The following is an 11795-nucleotide window of genomic DNA, read 5'->3' on the forward strand; positions in this document are numbered from 1 at the left end:
ACTTTCCTGGGCCCCTCTCTGGCTACCACCTTGCTGAGTGTCAGCCCAGGATCTCATTTTCAGTCTAGAAAGAATCTCTTTCCTCATCTTGTAAGCTCCTTGAAGACAGAAAGGACCCATATATTCTTTATTTTTCTATCACCTGAGCCTACACAGATGTTCAGTAAATAGATGCTGAATTGAACTAAGTGTAATCCAGAGCCTTGTTAGTGTATTGCAGCATCAGGACCTAGGAACTCGTAAGAAACGCTGACTCTTGTGCCCCAGCCCGGACCTGCTGAGTCAGCACCTGCATTTGACAAAGTCCTCAGGTGATGACGTGCACTGCAGTTTGTGACACAATGTTCAGCACCCTCTCTCTACCTTCTTTAATACACCTTTGTTGTTTTTTTCTTTCACATCAGTGTAGAAGATAAACTCTCTTCTTTCTATTCTGAGTCATCAAGTAGAAACCACACATTGTTCTATTACTGCAGAAATTCAAGCGATCTCTGTGTGATTTTACCTAAGAGATTGCTTCGTTTAAAATGCCAAGTGGTCGCCAATGCTAAAGAATTCAGTGAGAAACAATAGTGCCTTAGCTAAAATCTGCATTAAAAAAATTCCCCTTTTTAAACATATGTTCACATTTAATAAGTGTTTATTTAGTGCTCTAAGGTCCTATTAATCATCATTGAATTTAAATTAGAATTATAATTAGTTACTCCATTAGCATTCAGAAAGTTCTAACTTTTGCATGACTACCATGGGCAATTCAGTTCATTTCCTACACCTATTTATTGAGCACCTATTATGAACAAGGCCTCATAGGGAAGAGGTGCTGTGGGGAGTATGAATGTGCCAGTCTCTGACATCTCATCTTTGCTACAAGTAGAAGGCGATCAGGACCTTGCCAATTTAATGTTTCTGTAAGCAAATAATGCATCAAGTATCATTTCCGCTATTTAAATGTGAAAATCAATTAGATGCTTCTATTGATACAGCCAATTAAATCATTGGTGTAAAGCAGCCAAGAATGCTGAGTCATTGGGCTATTTTCAACACCTCACAATCTGACCTCTCTTGGAAAAGAGATGTCACTGTGTGCATGGGACAGTGTCCTGATCACAATGCAAAGACTTGATTTTCCATGTAAAAAACAAAATACAAACTTGTAAAAAAATAGAGAAAGGGCTTGGCCCTTTGGATTCTTAAGGTTCCAAAGCAAGACTTTGAAAAAATCAGCATATAAAGACGGTGATATAAAAAGTATATGCATGATTTTAATCTTAAAAAAAAACACATTAATTTTGAATTTGTAACCTAAAAATGAAGTGGCATATTCTGAGCCACTCTAAAGATGACCAAGAGTTAAGAAAGAATGTTCAAAAAATAAGATGAATTAACTTAATAACAACACACATCAGATGATGTGGGTCATTTTTAACCATTTTTACAATTTTTTGAATTAATTTCATTATTAAACAGACTGAAACAGAAAAAGGGCTCAAACTCTTAAAAGAACTAGATGAGCTAAAAAAAAAATCAATTATTATTTTCTACATAAAGATGAATTCTTTAGCCACCATCTGAATGCTCTTATATCAGGGGATTTTTTTTTATCATACTCATTAGTAAAGCCTCCCTTGATTTCTTTTCTTGGCATGTTTAACTATTTCGGGGGCAACGTTTTATTAGTAACATACTTCCTCAAGCATGTATTCCCTTCTCTTGACTCCACAGGAGTCGCTCTGGGGAGTAGTGAAAATAAACCCGATTCTACATTTGCGCACAGTGGGACAGATCAGCAAATAAATTCAGGCATTGATTTCTAAGAAGGAAATGCCTAAAAGCAGCACATTTACAATTCTTCTAAGCCACACTCCACATCTCTCTGTGAAATGGAATACACTCACTGAATGGCTTTATATTGCATACTTTATTTTTAACTAAATTTTAAGTAGACTGCTGAGAAATGCCAAATACTTCTATGGGTCCTGGCTTAGCTGCATAATTAAACACAGATATTCTGCTTTTCAAAATAGTGGCGCAAGTCAGAATAACTCTTTTAAAGGGAGTAATTTAAAAATACATTTTAGGGTTATTTTTGGCAAGCTTTTCCTTTAAGTAAATCTGAGTAGCAGAAAGAGCTTGTACTTGCGCTTGAATTTTGAACTGGCACCTCCTAAAGAGGGCAGCTCTGTTTTAATGCAAGCTATAATTAGTTGGTCAATTAATTCACTGGTCAGGGACTATGTGAGTGTGAGATAGGTAGAGGTTTGGACAGAGCTAAACCTTGCCAGGAACTGCTTTAGAGCTAATTATCTGGGAAGTCCAAACCGGAAAGCCTTCCTAGTAAGGAAAAGAAAGTTGGGGTTCTAAATTATCAAGAATGACCAGTTCTCTCTGCTAACTAAGTTAATTTAGTAACTACTCAATATTTTACCTGTAAATAGACAGGCCAAGCCAGTTTAAGGAATTTGGGGCCAGATACCAACGCAGCAGGTACTAAAGACGGAACAGATGGAATTCTTCCCTCTCGGACCCCTTCGCAACACCTGTTGAACTCCACGGCTTTTAACTTTCCGAACTAAAACCTCCTGAATACAATCTCGTGAGTTTTTAGACTTCATGGAAATGTGTGTGTATTTTTAAGGTTTCCATCATGTTTCATCAACAAAAGTTGTTACTAATTATTTATGAATCACAGGGCTGAAAACAAACTTTCTTACCTCGAGCAGTTAAGGAGGTGCAGGCAGATGAGCAAGGCTGGTTTTCAATTTAGTCCTTTGGTACCCATCGGGGCTCCCCCGCTCCCGGATTCCGAACCTGCGCGTCTCTACTGACAGGTAAAGGCGCTCCTCCCTCCTCGGTTAGAGGAGGGGGCACACCTCCCAGCAAAACAACACGCTGGCATCCGACGGGGAGCTTCCTGCGGCAAGACGACGCCAAGAGCTAGGCTGCGCGCTCCCTCAGCGTCCAGGGAAGACGGGGCTCCAAATCTCGCCCGGAACCAAATCCGACCTAGGGGCCCAGAGAGACCGCGGGCCCGGGGCGCGGACGCCGCACTCTCCAGGGTCCCTGGCACCCCCAGCTTCGGAGAGGGGGCGCGATGGGGCTCAGGGAGGCCAATGGGCAACCCACAAGGCTGCTACCTGGGCACGGCCTCTATCCACCCCGACTCTGAACTCCCTCAAATCCTGAGGTTCGGAGCGCTGAGTCCTCTGCCTCCTACGGCGAGGCGCACACCGAACCCACCAGCCTGGCCGCTGCGGCAGTCCTCGGGAGGGACGTCCGGGGCAGCGGGACCCGAGGGTGGGTGTGGGGACCCACCACCCTACGCCCCTGACTCCCGCGCTGCGCAGCTCGGAGCCGAAGCTCCCCGCCCCGCGCGTCCTTCGCGCGGGCGAGCAGGTGACCGAGTCCCGCGACCCCGCGCGCACGTTCTCTCACCCCGGGCCCCCCGCGTCCCCGAGAGCGGCCCCTTACCTCGGAGCGGGCCGGGGCGGCCCCGCCGGGCCGGGCGCGGACTGGGCCGGGGAGACGCGCCTCCCGCCGCCGCTGGGAGTAGAGGCGGCGAGCGGGCGCGGCGAGGTCCTCCCGGGCGGCGGCGGGAGGCGCTGCACTCGCTGCTGCTGCCGCCGCCGCCGCCGCCGCCGCCGCGGCTGCGGGTCTGCGAGCTACGCGGCCGCTGCTCCCGGGCTGCAGCCGCGCGGGTTCTTGGGCTCCTGCGGGAGGCCGGCTGCTCGCGCGGCAAACTCTTCCGCACGCAGAGCCGGCGGGCAGCGCCGCCGCGCCTCTTCCTCCTCCCCCTCCGCCTCCCTTCTCTTCCCTCCCTCTCCCCCGCCTTCCCTCCCTCCTCCTCCTCCTCGTCCTCCTCCTGCCCTGCGCTCGCGCGGCTGTCTCGCTCCTGGCCGCCCGCCGGGCCCCGGCCGCGAACCAGCCTGGGACTCGCTCCCCTCGCTCCATTTGGGTAGATGGACCCCCGACCCCCAAATTCCCTGGGCGGCGCAGACACTCCCTCTCCCCGAAGCCGTCTCCGCCTCTGCTAGGCTGCCGGGGACGCGCGGCGTCGGGCCTGGGGCGCAGGGTCGGGACTGCGTGCGGTGTGTGTATTGGTGGGGGTGCTTAGAGGTGAACTGGCTGAGAGGGGAAGCAAGCGGATGCGGGGCTGCCAGCTGAGGTCCCGCTGAAGTTGTCACTGGGGGTAACCGGGAGTCTACCTCCCCTGCCTGGTGCAGACCCTCGCCCGGCCCGCTGCTACCCGGCTTTTCGGTGCGTTGGGGGCCACCACGCTACTCTCAGCCCTTCCACGCCGTACTGGCCGCGCCGGACTTCGCGCAGAGCCAGATCCCGGGCACAGGACGCGTCCCTGCGCGGGGACCACAGCGATTTCTCAATGAGCGGCAGGCCGGAGGAGGGGATTGGGGGAGGAGTTGGGACGCTGGGGTCCGGGGAGAAGGTGGCGAGCGCGGATCAGGGGAGGACCGCAGCGCCTGCTGGGGGAAAATAATTGGCGTTTCTTCCAGCGCGAACAGAGCCTGTCCGGAAAACGGGTCAAGGGTGGAAAGGAACCGACTAATTGCGCCCCCCCCCTACCTCGCGCCCACTCCCGGGCGGAGGCACGTAGGGTGGGAGCTGCTGCCAGGAGCGCCCACCGGAACTCCACTCTGCCTCTCCGTCCCCTTCCCCGCTGCCCTCCTCTCCTTTTGTACCAGTGCAGGAAATGTTCCACTGACCTACATATTTTTCCAAACATACGTGACCTTTTTTTTCCCCCCCTCTGTGGGAGGAGACAGGCGAGAATCCAAGAAAAGAGAAGCTGGAGCGGCGCACGAGGAAACAAGGAGCCTTTCACCACGGCTCCCGCAAACGCCCGACAGAAGAGATGCACATAGTCCCCGGGAGCCGGGAGCTGCTGTTTGATATTCCGCGGGTCTTTGAGACCGAGTCGGGAGACCAGGTGCCCGGTCGAGGCCCGGAACCGTGACCCGGTTCCCCTAGACTCGCAGACCTCCCTCAACCCGCGGCGGCAGCGTTCACTAAATGGAGGCGCCTGGGGGAAAGCCCAGACGAGGAGAGAGGTCCTCTACCCCTTCCCTGACATCGCATAGGTACAGACAGTGTCTAAGCCCAGCACTGTGCGCCCAGCAGCCTTATTCCGATGACCCTCCGTCCCTTGCACATTCCGGCAAGTAGCCCTGGAGAGGAAAGCGCCCCCACAGGTCCTTTTCTCTCACACTCGGTTTTGTGGTCAGAAGGACTCTCCTAGGGCCTTCTCAACACCACCCCGGGCGGCGGACTGGGGGTCGACTCCCTGCTGGGTTCCAGGACCTTTTGCTTTATCCTCAACCTCCTCGAGTTCAAGACAGGCTCTCTCCTGTGCAGACCCGACCAACAGTGCCTTATTTGGGCATGCAACCCCACACCGTCAATTAGATCAAAACGCTCACACAGAGCTCCTTTTTCCCCCCTGTAAAGTAGGTCATTCTCTTTATTTCCCGCTTGTATTATTTTTGTCTAATTCTCCTCCTGAAAAATAATCAGCTGCAAGGCGCTTTGAACATCCTGAGAGAAGCTTAGGTATTCTTCCTTCGCTCCTGACTTGGAGAGCTTTTCAGGAAGGAGGAAGACGTATTTGACACATTATGATTTTGAAGTCCCTCCCTTTTCAAAAGGAGAAAAAAAGGTTTAATTTATTTTATTTTGCTTTGTTTTCCTACCCCCTCCTTTTCCTTCAAGCAAGTAGGTTTCACTCTGCCCTTAAAGCATGGCCATGACAAATATCTACTAAAGAATAAAGAAAGCTGTGTGCTTTTAACCGGATTTAATGCAGAATTTAAAGCCACCTCCCTTCCTATCTTGCTTTGAAAGAGATTCCAACTTCCTCCTCCTTCCTTTTGGGAACTAGTTGAACAATCATTAAATGACCTTTTAGGAAAGAAATGGCCTACCATAGTAAAACATCAAATAATTCTGCAACGCAACAAGTATTTTGATATGGTCTGTTTTCACTTGTTGCCCAGTAGGATATCTTAACCAAATGTGTGCTTTCTGCCTTTTAATCATGGAGATGATGTATATGTAGTTGTCCCACTTATTCCAGACTCCACCCCATCTCCTACTGTTAATCCCACTGGGGTAGGACACCTATCTGACCATACGGGGGAATGGAGTCTACAGCACAGAACCAGTCAGGACTAGAGCACAACACAGTCCCCAAAAGAATGTGCCTGCCCCCCAAAATGTAGAAGAGGGTTGAAGAGGGAAGTTTACCATCTCTTCATTCTATACATTTGACAGGTCAGTTTCTTTTATTAGTGTTTGTTGAAGGCTTGTCGTGAATTAAGCTGGGCTTGGCCTGTGAGGGAGCAAGGGAAACTTTACAGCAGCTCCTGTACAAGAAGGATTTACAATGTAGAGGCATGAGTAAAAATGAGGCCAAATAGGGCTAGTGCTAGAAGACAAAGTACCACATAGGCTCTAAGGAAGGAATCAGGATAGTCTTCTTGGAGGAGGTGACATTGGCACGAGGCATTTCCATCAACCAGATAATGAAGTCAAACTAGATCATAATCTAGGCATCATTTAAAATGCACAGTGTGGAGCAAAAGAACCATTTCAAAACTGCATTGCCAATTTTGGGAAATTCTCAAGTCTTATGTGGTTTGTCTTTTAAAAGAATGTGCCTTCGTTAATTGAATGCTGCAGTGGTGTGTCCAAGAATCCCAGATATTTTTCAAAGAATCCAAATTTAGGGAGGGGAGGATCCAAATTTTTAACTATAGTCAATTATATCAATCTTTGAAGATATCAGTGAAACAATTCAAAGGATTTGCTGTCTCTGGATATCTTTTCCATCATAGAAGTGAAGCTGTGGTACAGCCTAATTAAGAATACCTATCCAACTAAATTCTCAAAATACGTACACTAAAGGGGTCCATACATGATAACATATGCAGGCAAGAATGTGTGGCTACTACGATAACATAGCACAAGCTCAGGGCCTGGGACCCACAGTAGGTATTTACAGTAAGAAAATTAAACACAGACTTAAGAATAGACAACAAGGGCAGGGTTCTGTGCTGAAAGATATTGTCACAGTGTTTCTGACTAATCACACAATAGAAGGGTCTTCTTTGTTTTTATATGAATATCAGAAGCCCATTTATGGATTCTTCCCTCTGAGTAGCAGTTTTCACTTCACAATTAAAAAGAAAAAGAAAACACAGTACCATGTATCATTCGGTAGGTAACATTATGCTGGGCAAGAAAACCATTACAACCACGGCAGAAGGGACAGCTGGGGCAGTGTAAGGATGAAAAAGCAGCTTCAGAGCCCAATAACTGGAGACTGAATGACTATAAGGCCAGGGCTTAGGAGCACCTTGAGAGGAAGGATTCAAGAATGTCCACCCTGCAATTGAAATATCAAGGTTCGAATTTAAACACTTAAGTCCTGTAGAAGCTTCACAGCAAAAGAAAAGTGTAGGATAGTGATTTGTTCCCTGTAGCCGGCTCACATGTGGGCCTGAGCATACTGCCAGGAGACAAAGCCTTATGCAGTCTGCCTGGTAGAGTTAGGACTTGACTTGGCATTTGTGCCTATTCCATCATGTGGTTGGCAAACTGAAGAATGAAGTAAGATTTCCTTACAAGGTTGATGTGGAGGGTGCAGGGAGGAAATCTGGGGTGGAGGAGTTAGCCTCCTGAGGTGACAAAGCCCCAAAGCCTCAGCAAATCCCCATCGGTTAATTGCAGTGTTTCCCAAGACTGCAGAAAGCAGTGGTACATGTGTGGGCTCATGCACACAAACACAACACACACACTATCTGAAAGAGGCAACAAGAGTATTGACAATATGGGCACTTGAGAATAATCTTTCCTTATACTTAAGCTCCCAGAAGAAGTCCCTTCATGTACATGCTCTCTAATAATAACATTTGATTTTAGGTCCTATTTATTTCTCTTCTAAGAGGATGTTTTTTTTAATAGACTTTATTTTTGAAAGCAGTTTTAGGTTCACAGCAAAATTGGTGGGAAAGTACTGAGTTCCCATATGCTCCCTGGCCCCTCCCTCACCAGAGGAGGACATCTATTATAATCAGTGAACCTGCATTGACACATCTTTATCACCTGAAATCCATAATATACATGAGGGGCCACTCTTGGTATTGTACAGTGTGTGGTTTGGTTAAATGTGTAGTGTGATATACATCTAACATTATAGCATCCTGAGAATATTTTTACTGCCTTAAAAATTATGCTGTGCTCCACCTGTTCATCCCGCCCTTTCCCACTAAACTGACAATCACTGATCTTTTTACTGTTTCCAGAATTCTGCCTTTCCCAGGATATCATATAATTGGAATCACAAAGTATGTAGCCTTTCAGATTGGCTTCTTTCAGTAAGTAAAATGCATTTAAGGTTGCTCTATGTCTTTTTATAGCTTGATGGCGCATTTCTTTTTAGCAATGAATAATATTCCATTGTCTGGATAAGAGGGTTTTCAGAATGCTACTGTAGTAAACAAGGCAGTAATAAAAGGTAACACTTACCTAATACTTACAGGCCAGGCATTTACATCACCTCATTTCATCTTCCTAAGGCCCTGTAAGAAAGTGATTTATGATTTCCAGATGTCAAATAAGGAACTCACTTAGAGAGGCTCAGAGTGCCTTTCATCACTTGGCAAATACATGGCCAAGCAGGGTTGATTCCTGCTCCATGACTGCCGAGCCTATGCTCCCTCCCACCCGAGGCACCATCCAGCTGTGCAGGATGTCAATACAAAGATTTATGTGGAGTAGCTTACTTTCCATGAAATCCTGCTGGATGACCAACTGATGCTTCAGCAGGTGTGTGCTGTTGCATCACTGCACATTTTGGCTCTGTTTTCTCCTCTCAGTTATTAATATCTTAACTCCATTCTTGCAGAGGCTATCTTCCAGGTGCTTAAAATAGAATTCCAGGATGAAATGTTGGGGCTGGTAAAAGAGTAACACTTGGTCCTGATAATTCGTAGGAGGAAATAAAGTCACTGGGCTCGATGCATGTTATGGGCATATTGGCATCTCACCAAGGATACTGTTTGGACTTCACTGGTAGCCTGGGTGGGAGTGTCCTTTAGTAACATATGTGATCTTCAAACTAACTTTAGGTCGCAGATTGGGAAAGGAAGCCAGTTCCTCCTGTGAAAGCAAAAGTTTGAGTGCTGGTCAAGCCTCTCTCTCTTTGTCCATGAGACTGGGATCAGTGTAGGCCAACCCAGGAGGAAGCTTCACTCAGCTGTTACCTCTGGGCATCCTTCTGGTTTGTGCAGAGGTCAGGGATGGAGTCTTCCTCACTGGAACTTGATTGTTGTCTTGGGGAAATGCTCAGCCCAGATTAGGAGTGTTCCGTGGAAGTATTTACATAACCCCACCTTAAACTAACAGCCATCACCTGTGAGCCTATGGAATGTGGGGAAGAACACTGGTTTCGCAGCATGGAGAAAATAGAATGGAAGAAAGGTCTTTTGTGTCCAGGGTGCTGGGAGCTGAAAGAAGGAAGGTTTGAGGGACACAAATGTGGGTGAGCTGTAAATGTGCCAGAAGGATGGGAGGTGTTTTTCAGCTTCTGCAATTAGCTGAGAGGATTTCAGAAGCAATTGTAGATTCAGAGCTAAAGCAGCATAGAAGAAATTGCTTCAAATCAGCAAGGTGTTTGCTCCAAGCCGGCATTCATGAAGGCACAGGAAAGCTGTTGAGACATGCACTTTTCCAGCAAGTTCAAGGAACACCCTTTAAGCGCAGGGCAGAAAGACAGCTGCATTGACACACAGGTGGCCATTGTTTTTAGCTGTTCTCAGCTCACGTCCCATTTAACTCAGCTAAGAAGAGGTAATTTAATGTGCTTACATGTGTCTGTCTGTAAGAACACATAGACCTTAAATGGGCATTTTCAGTTGGTTTCCCACCAGGGTTTCCATTTCTGTTGCATTTCTAAATTCTCTGAGCTCTGCTCAACGCTGTTTGAGTAGTTAAGTTTCTATCCTAACAAATGGATGTTCTACCATGTATTTTGCCCAGGAAGAATATTTAGTGATATGAAATTCATTACACATAGTTCACTTGAAGTGAAAAGCTAATTATGGAAGAATGTTCTCCAAGGAGCTATTTATGCCCCTCCCAAGTAAGCAGCAGGCTACGCATTTCCTGTATAGGCAAGCATTATTTTATCAGTGTGCTTTGTCGTATGGTTTCGGTGAGAAAAAAGCTTTTCTCAATGGCTTTGGTCTAACACTTGCATTGACAGGGAACATGACTGTGTAATGAAGAGAACCTCATTCAGTGTTTTCAGCGCGCATGTGCTATGGCATGTCGCTTTAGATTTCAAGGCAAATGTGGGTTTGCCTCCAAATGAAAAATGCTTTCATCATGGCAACTGGGCTTGACTGTATTTTTACATTCTAGAAATTCCTCAGTAAGTCACTTTTCCTTTTTATGATATTAGTGAGGTCCTGATGATGCAGAGTGTCTGTATCTGGGATGGACTGAGTACTGGGGCCTTTACTTAAAGACTTTTCACTGAGAATTTAAGATGCCAAGGGGTGGCATTTTGTTTTCCTGACCCTTAATAATTCAGACCAATGGCTCTCAAGGTGTGTTCCCTGGACCAGCATCAGCATCATCCCAGGAACTTGTTAGGAATGGAAATTCTCAGGCCCCACCCAGACCTGCTGAATCAGAAACCCTGGGGCTAGGCCCCAGCAAACTGTGTCAACAAGCCTTTTGGGAGAGTCTAATGGATATAAAGTTTGACAGTTACTGATTTAGACAGCTGGTGATGAAGCAGGTAGTGACCAGTCAGCTCTGCTATGGTTTGAGCTGAGCGTAGTGCTCTTCCTGTGCCAGGCCGGGGGCCAAGAACATACATGCATTGATTTATTTACTCCTCGCAACCACCTTGTGAGGGCAGTTTTCTTTGAAAGATGATGGAAGGGAGCCCTAGAGGGGTTAGGTTACTTGCACAGGTAGGCTGCTAGCAGGGAGCAGAGTCGACATGGGTCTCTCCCCTGCCCAAGTCTGTGCTCTGAGCACTCTGCACTTTAAGCTGCCTTCCTCAATCCTCCTCCCGCTCTCCTATCCCCTTATTCCTTCCCTTTCTCTCAGTGTTTTCTGGTCATTTCTTCTCTCTGTTGATCTCACTCTCTCCCTCCCCACTTGTCCTACTCCATGGAAATGAACTGCTTTAAGATATTATCATCCTATCTTTAACCTTGTTCTCATTTAGCTTTTCATCAGAGTTGAGTTTGGCCAAGTCCAAATCATGGTGCAGAGCCAAGACCCGGTGACTTCAGGCTGTGTCCAGAGCCAGTTGGCTTGATTGTGGCCTTCAGATAAGGAGAAGCTGGCAGAGAGGAACATTAAGTGAGAAGGTGTATTACCAAGGCAGATTCATTAAATGCAGTGAGCTGTGCCTGCCGCTGTACAAGGGGTTTGGTAGGCCACTGTCGGGGCTCACGAGGAGCTGGTGGTCTAAAGGGAAATGACACTTACCTGGGCCAACAGGTCAAAAAGTTGACATTCATACTCTTAAATTAACATTAAAAATAAAAATATTAGAATACTCCAAGTGGCAAGTATGAACCATTAAGGAAATAGAATTGAGAGTTCAGAAATAAACCCTCACGTGTATGGTCAAATGATTTTGAGAAGGATGCCAAGACAATTCAAGGGGGAAGGACAGTCTTTTCAACAAATGGTGCTGGGACAATGGGATACCAACACAGGAAAGAATGAAGTTGGATTCCACTATGTAAAAAATTTAACTC

At 46.9% G+C, this 11795-nt stretch overlaps 1 protein-coding gene and 1 long non-coding RNA gene across 4 annotated transcripts in view; one reads left to right on the top strand and one right to left on the bottom strand.

Moving 5' to 3' along the window:
* The window catches only part of NPAS2 (neuronal PAS domain protein 2), a 144973-nt gene extending 141252 nt beyond the window's left edge, over positions 1-3721 (bottom strand). The window contains exons 1-2 of one of the 3 annotated variants that reach the window (XM_037019997.2): positions 3469-3721; positions 2712-2911 (exon numbers count right to left, since the gene is read on the bottom strand). The gene's annotated coding sequence lies outside the window, so the exon portion shown is untranslated. Of the gene's footprint in view, positions 1-2711; positions 3433-3468 lie in introns of those variants that run through there. The other 2 variants (XM_037019998.2, XM_017673160.3) reach the window with 2 other exon arrangements.
* A 140-nt stretch (positions 3722-3861) lies between these two features.
* Positions 3862-5969, top strand: LOC140850021 (uncharacterized). Its single transcript, XR_012132660.1, has 2 exons — positions 3862-3952; positions 4775-5969. It is a non-coding gene; the product is annotated as an uncharacterized lncRNA (long non-coding RNA).
* Positions 5970-11795: the final 5826 nt, after the last annotated feature.

Source organism: Manis javanica, chromosome 1 (genome assembly GCF_040802235.1).
Source record: "Manis javanica isolate MJ-LG chromosome 1, MJ_LKY, whole genome shotgun sequence".
Taxonomy (NCBI): domain Eukaryota; kingdom Metazoa; phylum Chordata; class Mammalia; order Pholidota; family Manidae; genus Manis; species Manis javanica.